The following is an 18148-nucleotide window of genomic DNA, read 5'->3' on the forward strand; positions in this document are numbered from 1 at the left end:
CTGGAGAGAAACATTGAGACACTGTTTTCTCAGTCAGCTGCAGACAAGCTGAACAAGATTTCAACCATCTCAACGGGGAATGTAATCAAGTTTAGTAAATAATTCATAAAAAGTGCATATTACTTGTGAAGTAACTTCATCAAATGAACAGATCAATATGGTTTTCTCACTCTATACACTGTAAAAATCCAACTCTTTCTCTCGTAATCATCCCCTTTATGCATGTTTTAAGGGATAGTTCACCTAAAAATAAAATTTTTGCCATTATTCACTCACCCATGGCATTCCAAACGCATACAATGTCAAGTTTGTGTGTGGAATAATCTGAATGTCAATAGCATCAAACTTAATTTGTTCTCAAGTGCCTCGGAAACAAATGTCATGACATTTAAGTGGTCTATTCTTGCTAAATACACGGACAATGGAAATATTTATATACTACTTGGAAAAATGACCCGTTTTAATTATTAAATCAAAAAGTACCCCCAAATTCGGTCATATTATTGTTCTGTTTTTTGACCGAGAAAATACCCCAAATAGATATTTAGTTGAGATAACTAAAGTTAATTCCAAGAGTTTGGAATTCGTCCATGTGGAAATCAGCAGTGATGAGTCTCTGAAGTGACACAGCCATACCTGCAGGTGCAAAACTTCTCTGTCTGGCTGTCGCATGGCATAAGAGGCTGCTTATTCAAATCATGCTAATCAAGGGCTGTGTAATGGCACAGATGGTAGAGATATGTATTTATAAACATACAGAATGTTTTTTATTCAAACGGAGGAATATAGTCAATTTGTGGCCCTATGAATCCATTTAAAAATGGAAAATAAGATATACATACTTTCAGCAAATAACCCAACCCCATAGGAAGGGCATCCAATCTTAAACGAAGCTTACAGGGATCCACACAGTAACCGATTGGATTTCCTATCGTTTCCTCCATCAGCCTCTTAAACCTCAGAGGAAGTAAAGGACACGAGGGCAGCGGTATCCACAATCATCTTCTACATTTATCAAAGCATCACATTTCCAACACAACATACTTTCATGTTGTACAAGGACATTTCTCGATCACATAAAACTTAAGCCTTCATCTCGACTACATGCTGAACCCTGTAATCAAACATAATCCCAGCATGCTAATTAATCTCCCTTAACATGCGCCTCTTGGAGGATAGAACATATTTCCAATATAGTGTGTAATTTCCAGTTGTGTCTGAAATTAAGCTTTATTTGAATTAAACATTACACTTAAGTGAATGGTTTAATGTGGAAGTGATTTAATAAAGTACAATATTAAGAACACAAAATCAAGTCAAGAGCATGTTAGCACAAAAATTGTTTCACACTACTGTTGCTATGCACTAGTTGGTCTTGATCAGAACTGGTTTTGCTTCACAACCCAGATGTTACATCAAATGACAATCCAACACACTTGTTTGTCATAAATAGTAAACAAAATGAAATGATGTATTATTTATTAGTATATAAATATAAGTAATATTATTATAATAGTAATATTTAAAATAAAAACATTTAAAATATGTATTTATGTAATTATATTGTTTTAATTATAAACTGAATATGAAACTTGAAAGTTGCATTAATGGATGACAGTTAAAGCAATAGAAAAAGTTCATATGCAAACACAAATATGGGTGCAATAAATCTTTTAACAAGTAGCGTGAAACTAAATCGAAGTCAAATTTGCACATATTCAGTATGTATATACACTATAACATAATGTTACATATTTTCAAAATCAGAGCTGCATGTGAGCAACGGATGCAACTTATTTCTTTTCCCTGCACAGTGCTTTAATTTCAGTCTGAAATGAAACAGTTTGAACACAATCAACCTTTTTGATAAGAGCAAAATGAAAGAGAGCAACATAAATCCAAGGCTAACTTTGATTTAATCCGACAGGAGATCACAGAGACGGGAATGCAAATGATGCGCTGCTCTTTAAGAGAGGACACACACTGCTCACCTGTTGGGTTCATTTTCGGGCAGCCAATCGCTTTGAAGTTTACATTTAAATTAAATCATTTTACAGACGAAGTCGAGTTTGTTAAAAGCTTTGTATCACTTTAAAATAAATCTTTGTTCTGTAAACAGATTAAAAGTGTATCATAATGTAATGATCTCAATTTTCTTGATTTCTACATTGTTTGTATTGTTGTCTGCAGGCTAAAATCAAATATTTAGCTGCTTTTGCTCTTTGTTTCAGTGTAATTGCCCTGATTTGTTCATATAACGATGCAAAGATCAACTAGTAGTTATACGCTCTCCCTCCATATTTACTTTGTTTTTAATGTCCTGTTGCATTGTTGCTTCACCTGAGGCGATGAGAGATATACCCAGAGAAAATGTCAAAACTCCTCTACTGACTCAAACATGGCTTGGCATGGCATCTCCTGCAAGCCGAACTGAGGATGTGGAATTAATTCAAGGGTCATTGCCATCTCAGATGAGGTATACTTCACGCTGCCTTTGTTTGTTCATGTGACTCATATCATTGATTTCAGAACTGCCAAGGGATTGAGGATTTAATAACATCTTACTTTTTATATTTAAATAATTGTATTGATTTATTTTAAATAAATGTATAGATTCCTTTTTTATTTAATTTTCAATTATTTGAAATAAATGTATTGATTCTTTTTTATGAAATGTATTGATTTTGTTTTGAATAAGTGTATAAGTAATATGTGTAATGAATAAATGTATCGATTCATTTTGAATAAGTATCAGTTAGTATTTAATAACAATTCATTTTGAATAAATGTAGCAATTCGTTTTAAATAAATGTAGTGATTAATTTTTTAAAAAATGTAGTGATTCGTTTTCGAATAAGTATCAATTCATTTGTAATAAATGTAGCGATTCATTCTAAATAAATGTAGCGATTCATTTTGAATAAGTAACTATTCATTTATTTATGTATAGCGATTCATTTTTAACAAATGTAGTGATTCATATTGAATAAGTATCAATTCATTTTTGAATAAATGTAGTGATTCATTTTGAATAAGAATCAATTCATTTGTAATAAATGTAGCGATTCATTCTAATAAGTGTAGCGATTCATTTGAAATAAATATCGATACATTTTTAACAAATGTAGCGATTCATATTGAATAAGTATCGATTCATATGAATAAATGTAGCGATTCATTTGAATGAATGTAGCGATTCGTTTTGAATAAGTATCGATTCGTTTTTAATAAATGAACAATTCATTTTAATAAATGTAGCAATTTGTTTTGAATGTTGCAATTCATGTTGAATAAATGTATCGATTAATTTTGTGCATATGTGTAATGATTATTAAATATATTCATTTTGTATGTAGCGATTCGTTTTGAATAAATGTAATGAATAAATGTATCGAATCAGTATACACTGAAAAAAATTATTCATTGAATTTAATACATTTTTTTATGGTAAGTGGTTGCACACAATTGATTTTAGCTACATTTAAACAAATGCATTAAGTTGAACTTATTCAATTTTAGTTCAACTTAATGCATTTGTTTAAATGTAGCTTAAACCAATTGTGTGCAACCACTTACCATAAAAATATTTATTAAATTCAACGAATCATTGTAGCGATTCATTTTTTAACAAATGTAGCAATTCATTTTGAATAGTGATTCGTTTTGAACTCTAATCTAAATGGGTAATTGTTCCAATGATAGAACATTTCAAGTTATTTCAACTTGACATTTAAATGACATTTCTTAAATGTAGTTTTTTGCAGTCATTATTGTAGAGAAATGTCTACTGAACTTAATGTTAAGCCTTTTTTAAAGTCCTTAAAATATTCTAAACTTGTTAACCTGGCTTTTGTTGTTGAAATATTTCATGTCCATACAAACATAAACAAGTTCTAAAACTTTAAAACTAAAACTTTTCTCCCAAGTCTCCTGCCTAATTTGGCCCATGACTGTAATTGCACCAATTCACCCTGGTAACTAAAAGCCTATGAACAGGGAAATTATGGGGTGCTGTGCGGTCAGCCAGCGAGAGTCGTCTGAGTATGACTGCACAACAGTAGACAAGAGAGTGCAAAGTTCTTAACAAGAGTGACAAAGACTTTACAGTGACCTAGAAGCAGCCACCCTTTCTCAAATACCACAAGTAATGATTGAAAGAGAGCCTGTGCAGCTGCTCTCAGATCAGTGTACTAAATAAAGGTATTACTGAGCTCCGTTTTGCAGCTTTCTCTCCAGCTGTGCTGTGTCTAATAGCAGTCGCTCAATGTTTGAAATCAGCCAGGTGGAATGATGTGATGTTTGGCTGTGATGGAGGGGTGGGAGATTTATTTCTGTGTGGATAAATACAACTTTCAACACCATCTCCTGGCCCACCAGAGCGGCTTGATTTAATTTCAAATTGGTTATGGTGACCATGCCCAAACCACCGCCAACTGGATGTCACCATGAAATCAAAATGGACAATTCTTTTTTTTATTATAATTTTTCATTATAAATGATATATCCATGCACATCTTCTTTTTTTTTTTCAGGTGCCCTCATAATTTTTAATCAAAATAACTTCAAGTCTTGCCCTACATTTTTTCTTGTTAGAGAAACCGTTTCACTCGGATACATCACAATAGGAAAAATACTTTTTCATGCCGACTTTAAAGTTTTGCATACACTTGAATTTTAAGTAACGAAGTAAGTCAGTCAGAATAAAATCAAATGTTTACAATTTATTATGTCAGGTAAATGTATCATGCCAATTTCATAATCAATTCAAAGATAACAAATACAAAACATCAAATGCTCTGGAATAAGGAGAAAAGATGCGAACCTGACATTAGAAAATAGATAATGCTGAGTGTCTTGCCCATACTCCGCATCACAGGCTAATTTGAGCAACAAATCGCGCTGAGCCTCTCGTTGCATTTCTTTATATAGACAGAAACTTCTTTCACATGGAAACATTTGCTAACAATGGGAATTTGCATTCAGAGTTTACACCTTTTGGGCAAGATGCCATTTGCCTGGAAGACACACCCTCCTCTGTGTGTGCAAGTTCTCTAAACTCTTAAGAACTTTTTTACCTTTTGTTTACTACATTGGAATGATACATTTGTACCAGTTGCACTGAGACATTTCAAATGATACCAAATATGTATAATACTGTATGATAATTATTCACATTAAACCATATAGATCTTTGGGTGAATTTTGGTGATCTCACCATGAGAGAGAGAGAAGGAATGGGGGAAGAGGGAAAGAGACGTAAATTAGGATGATTCTGAGGTAAGACTTGTGTCTCAAATGGTGATGCTAACTTTACAAGAGAGAGTTTAAATGTTAATTTCCTTTGTTTTCTCAGAGAGTTGCCCTCTCTTCCAGTTCTACCAGAAAGACTAATAATACACCGACAGAATAAATACCATAACAAGTATATATTTATTAACAGCTCCTCAAGCAAATTATTATATAAAGTTATTTGGCGTATGTCCCGTCCGTAGCTCACATTCCGAGGGTACGGAATCTGCATTTCCTGCCTGAAGACGAAGACAGGGGCGCAGCCGACCCCCAGGGAGGTATAGGAAGGTGAATGAAGGCGTCAGCATCTGCGAACTCAGACATGTAGTATAAAAGATCAAAACTTTTCGACACAAGTATTTAGAGCACGACTGGATAATGAGAAGGTAATCGGTGACGTAACGATTGAGTCTTCCCGGCAGAACTTACGCTAAAGCTTTAATTTCTTCCAGTTTTAAAGTACAATTGTCTGTATATCTTAGGAGCACAATTCTTCCACTTTTATAAATGTCTTCTATACTGAGACAATACTCACATTGAATTTAATTTACATTAGATCCTTAAGTTTGGCTGACATTCTACAAACGTTAAACAACAAAAACAACTTGGGAGGAAATCTTCAAAATGAATGCAAGGCAGGCAGACAAAAGTTCTAGATGCAGCCATTTACCCCAACTGCACAACCAAAACACTCGGATGACATCTAGCAAAAGGTCACACAACTAACTGCAGTCACATACAGAAATAGACTGAGAAGCCGAGAGTCATAACCCCCAGATACAGTTTCCCAGCAGCCAGAGCAAAGAAAGAGCAGAAACAGAGAGAAAATGTCAGAGGAAAGAGGTCATGCAGAAAACTGAACCTACCTGTGCCAATTAAATTCACCAACAGCTTTCAATAATAACTCACGTTCATATTTAAACTTGGGATGCGCCGATACTGATAACCAATGATTCTTTATAGTTGAAAGCCGATAACTGATATATTGGCAGATAAATCTAAATCAAAATTTGTATAACATTTTTGAAAGCCTGATTACAAAAACAAAAGTCTCACCATTAAAAGACATGTCCTAAACACAGAATTATAATGCTCTCATTATAATTTTATGTAGCCTATACAACATACTTGCCCTGCGCATGTTGTACTTAACTGTATTTTCCTTTTTTGAATGATTCCAATCATATTTCAAGCAATTCAAAAACATCATGGAGATCAGTGCACATCTTAAGTGTCTCAGCTGAAGGAAATTATCCATTATTTATTGGTTTTAATATATCGGCCAAATTTTCTTATCGGTCTTATCGGTTTTATAACATTAAAAATGATCATGTATCGTCCGATACCGATATGGTGGCCAATATATCGTGCATCCCTAATTTAAACCTTTGTACAAATCATACTACGCAAATATTTATGGGTGTTTCTTCAACTCTGGGCACTATTGTGTCCCTTGGGCAGAGTAGAAAAAAGGTATGCAAACCTTTGAAAAGTCGTCCATTTTTTTTAAAGCGTCTTTGAAATTACATAATTTGAGATGCGGTGGAAATGACACTGTGGTGGAAATAATGTCAGGAAATAAAAAAAGACTCCCGATAACTGTTAACAACACATAATTCTCTTGAATGTTGTGATTTGTTCATACAGAAATAACAGGAATTGCCAAACCTGTAAAATATAATGGATAATTAGGCATTTCAGCAGTTGGCCACAGTTAAGAGCATCAGTGTGATTTTTATTTCCAGTACAAATGAAGACTTGAAAACGTGCACCTTTGACTTTGAGCCAGGCTGTTCCTTTCTTCTTTCCCCGTTATGTTCTAGAGAGCTGCAGGCAGAGGGTGATTTGAGAGCAAGCAGAAATATAATAAAGACCGAAAGCAGAGTCAGAGTTCAAATGGAGTGTGAAGTTTTGAGGATGAGGGCGAGAAACCTTATCATGAAAGTGAATTACATGGGAAAAGACTGCTATAGGAGTTGAGTTGTAATTGAATGTCTTCACTTGAGCTGCACTGACAGGAAAGATATAGTGTAGCATTACCACTATCATATAATCAACATACTATTAATTGAGATCCATTTAGCAATTTCTTGAAAAGCATATTTGATCTGAAATGCATATCGATTCATAAAGGGACAGCAGTTGAATTTGAGACAGTTTGAAAGTGAATAAAAATACATTTGGGACAACTTCTCAAGCGGTGTGGCTTTATCTGCAATTGTTCCAAAGTCAGAAGCCTCTTCAAAGTGCATTTAGTCCATGTGAAGCCCCAGCGCTGGAACTTTATTTCTGTTAATGATCAGTTGACTTCATTCTCTGCCCACCGAGGCTCCATTTTAATGACACAGCTGCTTAGCTGCCTTGTGATGGGACAGCTAATTGAAGGGTCCTCCAGAGGGTGAGGCAAAACTGACTGTGAGGGACATGTGGTTCTCAAAGCCTCCTGGGGAGTAATATCTTGTAATTTTGCCATGGCAGAACCAGATTAAGCACAGTGAAGCATTATTGGCTCATCTCAAAAGTTGTTCAGATGTGTTCTGATAAGGCACATCCTGCTGTTTCAGCTCCTTTCTTGTTTCATACATTTTTAGGCTTTGATTTCAGAGGGTTTGGATTGAGTTGTACTGAATTTCAAAACCTGACAAGAGAGCATCATCCTTGGGTGCACAGATACGCTGAGAAAATGTCAAAAAAGTGATGGAAAATAAGAGGCTGACCAGCCTGGTCTCTATAGCCAAGAGCAAAATAAAGACAGATGATGGACTTTCATTTTAAACAGAATATATTCTACAGATAGTATCCTAATTTACATTGTTACAAACAAATTTGATTGTAAATAAATTAACTTTCTATTCATCAAAGAATCCTGAAAAAATGTAGCAGTTTCCAGTTTAAAATTATTTTGATAGCGCAGCATTGATGATAATAATAGGAAATGTCTCTTGAGCATAATTACAAGGATCATGTGACACTGAAGACTGGAGTAATAATGCTGACAATTCAGCTTTAATAACACAGGAATAAACAACATTTTAAAACATATTAAAATAGAAAACAATTATTTTAAATTGTAATAACATTTCACAATATTAGTGTTTTTTCTTTGATAAAAAATAAATGCAGCCTCTTTCAAAACCATTTAAAAAAACTTTTGAATGGTGGTGTGCATTTCAAAAAAGTATAGCAGCAGTAGTAGTACAACCTCAGTGATTATATTTGTTATAGCATCCATAGTTCCACACTCTTATAGCTTTATAAGGTCATAGTTCATGGTAAATTGAAGGTCTGAGAAAGACCGGGAGACAGAACCACCAACATTAGATAATAGGTGCTTTCACAAAAACAACCTTTTCCATAAATGTAATAGCATTTTCTTCTGTTTAGAGGTCATGTGTGAATACGACCTGTTGTTGAAATGCTAGCAAAGTTCTGTAATGATGCTATGTGAACAAAGCAATACGATTAGCAGTTTTATAGCATGTTAGGATGTTCTGTCGTAAGACGTCTGTTGATAAAGAGTCACTGACAAAGTTCTGAAAGAGCAATTCTTTCATGCTGTTTAGATGAAAGCCTGTGATGCACTTTCAGTCTAAAAATGTTACTCTGTTGTGGGAAGAACGTTGATGAAATGAAAGCGCTTCACTCGATTCAAGTGGATGGAGAAATTCATTTGCATTAATATCTACTAGCATGGAGAGAAGCTCTTTTAAACATTTTGGAGCAATATATTGTTTTTCTGTTTTGTTTAATATAATATATTTTTTCAGGTTTTGCCATCCGTGGTTTCAATGGGCTAAAGCCATATTTTTTTTATTTTTTTGTCTCTTATGCTGACCAAGGCTCCATTTATTTGATAAATGCAAAAAGTCATATTGTGAAATATAATAATCATTTAAAATAACTTGTTTTCATTTTGATATATTTTTGTACAGCTTAATATTTTACATCAAAAGAACAGATTTATTTTAAATAGATTTTTTTCAATATATACAGTATACTTTTTGATCAATTTAATGCGCCCTTGCTGAATAAAAGAAAAGTATTAGTTTCCCTCTTCTTTTTTTAATCTTACTGACTCCAAACATTTAAACAGTACTGTGGCGAGCAGGACGAGGCCGAGGGCCGTGGGAGGGGCGCGAGGCCGGTGGCGTGATCAGTGATGAGCTACACCTGCGAGACGCACCGGTCTCGGATCTCTCACGGAGGAGCGGAAGCATAAAGGAGGAGCGACGACAGTGAAGAGCGAGAGAGGACAGGCCTGATTTTTATTTGGATGTGTTGTTTCTGTTTTGTGTGTTGCCAGCAGTCGTCCGTGAGGGGCTGCTGGCTTTTACTTTCATTTTTGTATTTGTTTATTTGGTTATTAAAATGTTTAAGTGTTCGCCGGTTCCCGCCTCCTTCTTCCCATAACATCATACCTTGTTACATTGGTGCCGAAACCCGGGAGGAAGGAGGGACGCACTGTCAGAGAGCCCTCGCTGCTGGGAGAGATCGCGGTGCTGAGGAGGTCGGGCAGCACGAGGGAGCCGTGGCCGCCGATTGCTGCCCGAGGCGATGGTGCTGGAGCGATAGGAGATCAGGAGGGACGGACGCTTCGCTGCCGTACTCCTGGGCCGAGGAGGGGTGGCTGCCGTCCGCGAGGGAGCGGAGGAGTCGCTCCCGTTCGCCGTGGGCCGGAGCCTGTTGCCGTCGGCCATGATGGGGGCGGAGCAGGGGACGGGAGGCTCGCTGCCGGCTGCCCTCGGAAGGAGGAGCCATCGCCGTCCGCCAGGAGGCGGACGAGTGTCGAGCCGTCCCCCAACGGATGTCCAGTACCATCGCATGGCACCGCGAGTGAGTCTCAGCTGGTTGAGGACCGAGCGGCAGTGTGTCTGGGGACCGGACCAGGAATTTTTTTTTTTTTTTTTTTTTTTCTTTTCTTCCTCTCTCCCCTCTCTCGTCTCTGTTGCTCCTCATGCTTCCGCCTCCTTTTCTCTCGCCTCGTCTATCCATACCCCCAGGTACCGCAGCCGCCGTGATCGGTCCCCCCGGGGAGGGGGGAGTAGGCGCAGCCTCGGAGGTACCCCCCGGCCTGCGAGGGGCGATGGGGGTATGTGGCGAGCAGGACGAGGCCGAGGGCCGTGGGAGGGGCGCGAGGCCGGTGGCGTGATCAGTGATGAGCTACACCTGCGAGACGCACCGGTCTCGGATCTCTCACGGAGGAGCGGAAGCATAAAGGAGGAGCGACGACAGTGAAGAGCGAGAGAGGACAGGCCTGATTTTTATTTGGATGTGTTGTTTCTGTTTTGTGTGTTGCCAGCAGTCGTCCGTGAGGGGCTGCTGGCTTTTACTTTCATTTTTGTATTTGTTTATTTGGTTATTAAAATGTTTAAGTGTTCGCCGGTTCCCGCCTCCTTCTTCCCATAACATCATACCTTGTTACAAGTACATTGCGCTTCAAAGAAACACCTGTAAAATGCATTTTCCAACCATGGAAAATTTAGGAATTTGGAAAGACATATGATATATTTGGCTATAAATGTAATTATTCCTCTAGTTTCATTTCCTTTATAATCCTACTGCCCTTTCTTGTTGCATTTGCATCAATCAAATAACGTGACCCAGTTGAAAGTTAACTCACTTCCTGAAGTTTTCACATTTCAGTTTACTTTTGAACTTTGTGCCGATGTAGTGCTGCGAGTCACTTACTATAGTAATGAGTAATGCTGTGCTGGCCTTTCCTTCTATTGCCGACAAGTTGATTGATTGCGTCGGATAAAGGGTAAATGGATGGATGAACGTCTGTCGAGTTCTGGGCATTTTGTGGAGGCCATTGTTCCCTCTTCTATACTGTGTAAATAAAAGAACAGATTCTGATAAATGTAACCAAGAAACAGGAGTAAACAGCCTTTTCCTAATGCATTTGTGACAAAATGAAGATGTGTGCAATAAATGCTTTTCTTCTGCAAGGGAAGGTAAGTGCTAGTGGTCCTAATGTGAAATCATTTCCGTGCCATTTCACAAATGATTGGACACACAAGGGGAATTTAGTTGAAAAAACTAAAGTCCGAACTTAGAGTCAGTGGAGCCTTGCAAATGATGTTTATTTCTTATTCTGCCATAACTACAGAGGAGCTGACAGAGAGAGCCGAAGGAAGCCCATAAATCAGCTGATTAAGATTTATCGAATCGAGTACATGTGTCCCAGAGGACAAGAGTTTCAGGCATCTATGTGTGATGAATGTAAATGTGGACTTGATTCATTCACTGAACAGAACAAAGACCACCCTCAAGATATAGATTACATTGAGTTCACAAACCACAAGTTAGCATGTCAAGTGCCTAGAAAGGGTTTCAGGTATCTATAGGCCCTGTTTATGGTATTAAGATGCGTTTTGGTCGATCGGATCACAAGTAGACGAAGGAGACACATTCCCATTTACACCTGGTGTTTTAATCCGTCTCTTTTGTACACTTTCAACCACTTATGTCCTGATTTCTTCAAGGGGAGGGTTTATGGGGAAGTAAATGTATGGGCTTTTTCAGATCTTTCGATCTAATGGAGGAAATTAGACCGGAGATACGGAGAGCAGCAGCTTTCGTTTCTGCTCTGACAGCTGCAAGACCATGCTGAACGCTGTGAGTGTGTGTTAGAAATCAGGAATGGAGAGAGAACATTGGGCTTGGTATGTTTTCTTGACTTCAAACCAAACTTGGGTCTTCAGCCGACAAAGTTTAAATCCCGTCTGGCTAGCGCGCTTCCCAAAATGTTTACGTGCTAGGTCAGCAGGCAGAGAGTAGGCGGTCTTCTGCAGCTGCTCGAACGCATTCGACCACATGAGCGTTTACTCTATGAAAGCAATCCGGTCAAATGCGTTTTCGACTTCCTCTGGAAGTGGTCGAAAGTGGACAAGCTCAAAAAGTTTTAGGGGCCTTTTACAAGACACTGTTTTCAACTAAAAATGGGAAACTTTTTATTCATTTTGGCCTTTCATTTACAAGTTTTGTGGGGCTGAAAATACAAACTTTTGAAAACGGGCACGTTTCTAAAAATTATCCCGTTATAGTCTCTCTGTAAACAACAAAAACGAGAATTTTTGAAAACGGTGATGTCATGCATATTACATGTTCAGTCTATAAGTGTGGTGTTTCTTTACAAAGTAACATCGCCAACTATTGGCTGGCAGCAGAATACAGGGTTTTTAGTCATTTTCGCGGATCCGCGTGAACGGGGATTGTTTTGACAACGTTGTTGTCTGTACGTGAAAAACGCGAAGGAAAAACTTTTCAGGTTTTAGTACATCGTTGTCATGTAAACGTAACGTAGACCCTGGTTACACCTGTATTTAGCATAATCCACTTGTGATCTGATTGACCAAAACGCATCTTAATTGCAGGTGTTAACAGGGAATTATTTACATAGTTCACCAGAAATTTTTCATTAGATCATTACTTACTTATTACTTTATTTCTTTCTGTGGAACGCAAAAGAAGATATTTTGAAGAATATTTTAACTGTTTTTATTCATCATACTGTATAATAAAAGACAATGGGGTCCAAAACAACATTGGACACCTTTGACTTTTATTGTGTGCACAAAAGAAAACACAGAGACGTATCTTATATATCTTCTCAGAATATTTTGTTATGCTTTTTACAGAAGAAAGTCTTATAGTCCTACAGGTTTAGAATGCCATGAGGGTGAGTAAATGACAGAATTTTCATTTTTGGGTGAACTATTCCTTTAAACCCTTTATCTGTCTCAGAAATGCATATAATCCTCACGAGTGATGACACAACATCAGGTTTTTAAATGTGCAGAAAATAATTGAATTTAGGTGATGAATAGTACCCACAGAGAATCCATTGTGGTATTTTAAGACTCAAAGGGGTTGATGACAAACAACAACCAAATGAGCAAGAGGCAATGCCAGATGGCCTATGATAAAAGACTAATTACAGTATTACAGGAGGTTTATTCATCTCAAGACACTAGACAATATCTAGAACCCATTTTTATGCAGAATTCTGTAAAATGACTCCAACGAGAGTATTGCGCTTTATTACTTTCCTCCTGCAGCACTGTTCTCTGTCTGAAACTCTCTCTGAACCCACAATGTTGCCTGCAGATCCTTGGAATCAGTTGGAAAAAAATGTGATAGTTGTTTGTGGATCACACTTCGGTCAGGTGTTTGATAAATTGTTACATAAGGAATAATGTTCGGTCAACAACTCTTTTTGAGCTGTAATTAAATAGACTACAATTGAAAATATCATCAAATTACAAAGTAATCACACAATCAAAACATTTCATTTTATTTATTTATATTTGTATTATGCTGTGAAAAATCCCCTCATTATAAAAGAAAGAAAATTGATACCTGTCAAGTATCAAGTATTTCAACCTATAATCTACGAGAAAAACAGAACTGAAACCTGGAACAACATGCAAAAACTGTCAAGAAAGGGGGAAAAAAAGGAACAGGTTCAACAAAGTCAAATGAGCAGAGATATCATTATTACATTTAAAAGTATATTGAAATAGAAAACAGTAAAATAAATGATCAACCCCAAACATTTGAATGATAATGTACAGTATTTTAAACTGTTCAGAAGTTTGCGTTATTTTCAGCTTTGAACTAGATTGAGACAAACATTTTCTAAATGAATGAGCCAGAAAGTGCTACAGTTATTGCTACTCTCGTCTATCAATGATGAGACAGGAAAGATAATAGTGTGTCAGAAACTAGACAGGACAAATTTATGATCCTTTGTCTCAGTGAAAGCGAGAAAGAAAAATTTCTGACCTGATATTGTGAATACAGACCATTTTAAATCAGGGTTAAAGCAATGCCAAAACACCAGCCAAAACAAGCACATGACATTCAGCTTCAAGGTGAAGGGCAGCTGTGAATTGAATTTGCTGCCAACTAAAGATGAAAGCACTTCTTTTAACTTTCACACTCTTTAAGTTGAAGCCTTATAGGAGCTAACTCCAAGTCCCCAAGCCAGCACATCCACATGGAAATGATCAGTCTAGCCTCCATTGGGTCACCAGTTAAATTAAATAATTTTCCAAATTAAAAAAGCCAACGGTATTTGTAGGAGAATAAACCTCAGGCCCCAATAGTTAATCATGTGTAAATAAAAGAATGAACACTAATAAATGGCATAATAGCAAATGTGGAAAGCTTTAGCATACTCTGGGAAGTGAGAATAAATTAGCCAATTGACTGAATAATGAGAAGTTTAGCCACTAATGGTTTGTACCAGGAAAACAAACGAGCTTCAACAACTGTATTGTTGTTTGATTTTCCATGATCTCAGCATGATAATTACTGAGGTATTTATTGCAGAATTTGGAGCTAACTTTCCTTCATGATTAACACTCTGAATATAAACATTTGTACCTGAAAATATAAAGATATATAATTGCAGGGATAGAATAAGAAAGGATGAGAAATACAACAACACTTTTCTTTTTCTGCTCAGACAGTCAAGGCAGTCCTCAGAAAGCCCTCTTGAATTCTAAGCAACACCCTTGAGCATCACCTGATGATAAACGTTTCACTGGGGATTTATGAGTACGGGTTAGAATCTATTAACCCCTTCACCAGGATCTTCAGCGTGTGTTACCATCAGACATGGATGAGTAGACATGGGCGCACACAGTCTGATCATAGTGAACCACATCTTGACATTATATTAGATTTCAGCTTGAAATGACAACCACAGGCATCTAGCTAAGGCTAAACTAAAATGCAATTAATAACGTACAGACATAATTTCATTATCATGCATTATTATTATATTCTTTATATTAAACCACAACAATCAGGGGGAAAAATGTTGAAAATTCAATAAATAAATAAAAAATCTGCAACAATATGAATTATCTTCAAATTTAAATATTTGTTTCTTAAATATATTAATTATTTTATAATAGCCTATTACCTATATTCTCTTTAAGCTTCTGCAAAGACAAAATTAGTCTAGCAGCAAGACAAACAGTAATATAAAAAGTCCTCTGAGGTCATTTTAAGTACAATTTAAAAACGAAGACGCAAATTAAGTTTGTATGGGAGCGAGAGAGGAAAAAAAGAGCGAGTCTGTGGGACATGAACAACAGTGAATATTATTAAATATCAGACTGCCTGATTCCATGATTATCCAAGGACCCGTGTAATAATAGATGTTAGTTTCTACTTCCTGAACCTGATTGTTATTGTTGCCAAGTATTACACACAAAATTCTGAATGCAGTGTTATGATTGTTTCTGCGTACCGAGGACGGTGGAAAAATCATCCCTTCTCTCTGCTCTCCCTGTCTGCAGTGTTTATTGGCATTTACGACCACACTCTGATTTAACAGTTGTATCAATAATTTATGCTCAGACCATCTGACAGTGGTGTTTTTTCCCACTGCTCTGCTCAGTCGAATGATAATAGAGCAAAATAATCCACACATTTAGTGTTGATCAGTATACATTATGCTGCAGTGCCTAAATCTAGCTTTACATCTACATCATCCCAACTATAAAAATGACTAATACCAAACCTTATGGTGAGGACATTTAAATTAATTCTTATGAATAATGTGCAAACCTGGTAATGTATTTCTAAAGCAAAGCTGTAAATCCAGGCTAAACATTGCCAAGTGATGTGGAAATGAGAATATAATAGACACTGGATTTATGAGGAGAGGCAAGCAGTTATGCATAGCATGCAGTGACTGGATTTTTGCCAGACATGTAGCCTATGTATCTAGATCCAGATGTGCAGTCAATTAATATTGCTTGTTTTTACATAATAAAAAAGAAACTATATAAATATATATAATACTATTTTAATATAAATATTATCATCACTTGCAATTTTGTCAATAATGAATTTACCAGTAGGCTAGTACAAATTAAACAAATATAACATTTCTTAACTAAAGAACAATAAATACAATATGTGAAATAGCTCCATCTTGTGAGTAGTATGTTGCAGTACAGTCACTCTGGATGGATGATCTAACCTTGCTCACCTTGGCATTTGGCTTGCTTAGTTGGGGACATTTAATATTCAACAATATTATTGATCTGCCTTACTTAAGGTGGACGATGACACAATTTTCTTCTAGAAACAAACTTTGTTGTATTATTTTCATGTTATCACTGTGAAGCTGCTTTGATACAATCTGTATTGTAAAAAGCGCTATAATAACGGTGACTTGACTACTGCACTGCAAGACTGGCTTAAAAGCAAAATATCATCTCAAGGATGAATACATCAAAGTTATGTGGCACTTTCTTCACCACATCAATTGTGAGCGTGTTAAAATGCAATCAACGTCATGGCTAATCAATGAGAAGCAGCAGCATGAAGCCTGAGCCAAATCCTTTTCTCTCAGACGGGAGTGTCAGCATTTTCTGAGCTAATGGAAGCGGATGATTTTCCACACAGTTCAGGTCCATGTTAGACCACTTGTTTTAAAATAATAACATAATGTAATAAGTAATCCGAAGGTGCATTCTAATGAATACAATAATAAAATATTAAAATAATGGATATCCTTAGGATGCTGAATACTGACTTGACTTGATTAAATGTACAGTAATTTGCATTTCTGGCATAAAACTGCTTCAGGATTAGACTTGCTCAGTGCATCTCATATAATTCAATTAGTCACATATCATATTTCATTTCATATTTCAAATCTGTTAGCACACACACTAAATCCAGATTTAGAATCTGACATGGTTAAAAAAAGCTGAGAAACTTAATCGTAGCTTTTCTTAATCATGATGTATCTGAAATGTTCTTATCAAAAAGACAAGCTTTCTATTTTTCCATGTAACCATTCATTCATTCAAACAATTATCTCTGATTATGCATGCAAATACTTGGCAGAATGATTATTTTGCAGCACCAGGGGGCCCAGCATCTTAAATCAAAAGCACAAAAGCATAAAATAATCCATTTGCTTTGAAGTCAAGAATAAACAAGAAAACATACAAACAAACAGTAAAAAAGCAAAACTGTTCAATCTGATTAAAATTTTGAAAGTGTATAAATACATAGCTATGGGGGGCCAAGACTAGTTCTCACTCTTTATATTCTAGCAAATATTGTGAGGTGGTTTTTATACAATTCAGAAGTCTAAAGAATATTTCCACCATAATTTCCCAGTAAAAAAAAAAAAAAAAAAAAAAAAACACATAGTGGGGCATTTTGTCACACAGCACAGGAACCTGCAGTATACTGACAGATATTCTCTCTCACAAACACACACTTATACCGTCTTCCACAACATATATGAAATAGATAGGTCTATCAACCACGCTAATTTATTAATTAATTAATTAATTCTATATATATATATATATATATATATATATATATATATATATATATATATATATAAATATATATATATATATATGTATATATATCTTTGTATACAGCAGGGTGACTTAATCTAAATTGATATCTGAAAAATGGGCCTATCAATTTTTTTTACTTGACCTATAGCTACTTATTCTTTAATATATTACAATAATATGTTCCTTTCACTCGTTTACCTAAAAACTATTACCAAAAAAAAGATGATATTGTTTTTGTAGATTTATTTTATATAGGCTAACGTACTGAACATAGATAACCACTGCTAGAGAAAGCAAGCATATGTGTTTCAAAACCTGATAAACCCCGCGTGACAACGAACCCCGGCCTTTAATGTTTAGCATTTATTCAATGTAAAACCTAATTCTATTTTAGTGAGTCTGTTCAAACATACCAGTCACGCAGAAAGTAAACAGAGAATCTGACTGTAATGGATGCGCGTCCATGTGCGGCTTCAGTTCAACAGTTTGGTTTGGACACTCAAACTTGA

At 36.1% G+C, this 18148-nt stretch overlaps 1 long non-coding RNA gene across 2 annotated transcripts; it reads right to left on the bottom strand.

Annotated features, from left to right (window-relative positions):
- Positions 1 to 7029: 7029 nt before the first annotated feature.
- LOC307146388 lies at positions 7030 to 18140 on the bottom strand. 2 transcript variants are annotated; one of them, XR_013819090.1, is made up of 3 exons: positions 18053 to 18140; positions 10978 to 11118; positions 7030 to 7116 (listed from the first exon to the last, which is right to left on the bottom strand). It is a non-coding gene; the product is annotated as an uncharacterized lncRNA (long non-coding RNA). The 2 variants fall into 2 exon arrangements; XR_013819091.1 differs by lacking the exon at positions 7030 to 7116 and adding an exon at positions 9110 to 9384 and having other exon boundaries at positions 10718 to 11118.
- Positions 18141 to 18148: the final 8 nt, after the last annotated feature.

The sequence above is a fragment of the Squalius cephalus genome (assembly GCF_949319135.1).
Source record: "Squalius cephalus genome assembly, chromosome: 18".
Taxonomy (NCBI): Eukaryota; Metazoa; Chordata; class Actinopteri; order Cypriniformes; family Leuciscidae; genus Squalius; species Squalius cephalus.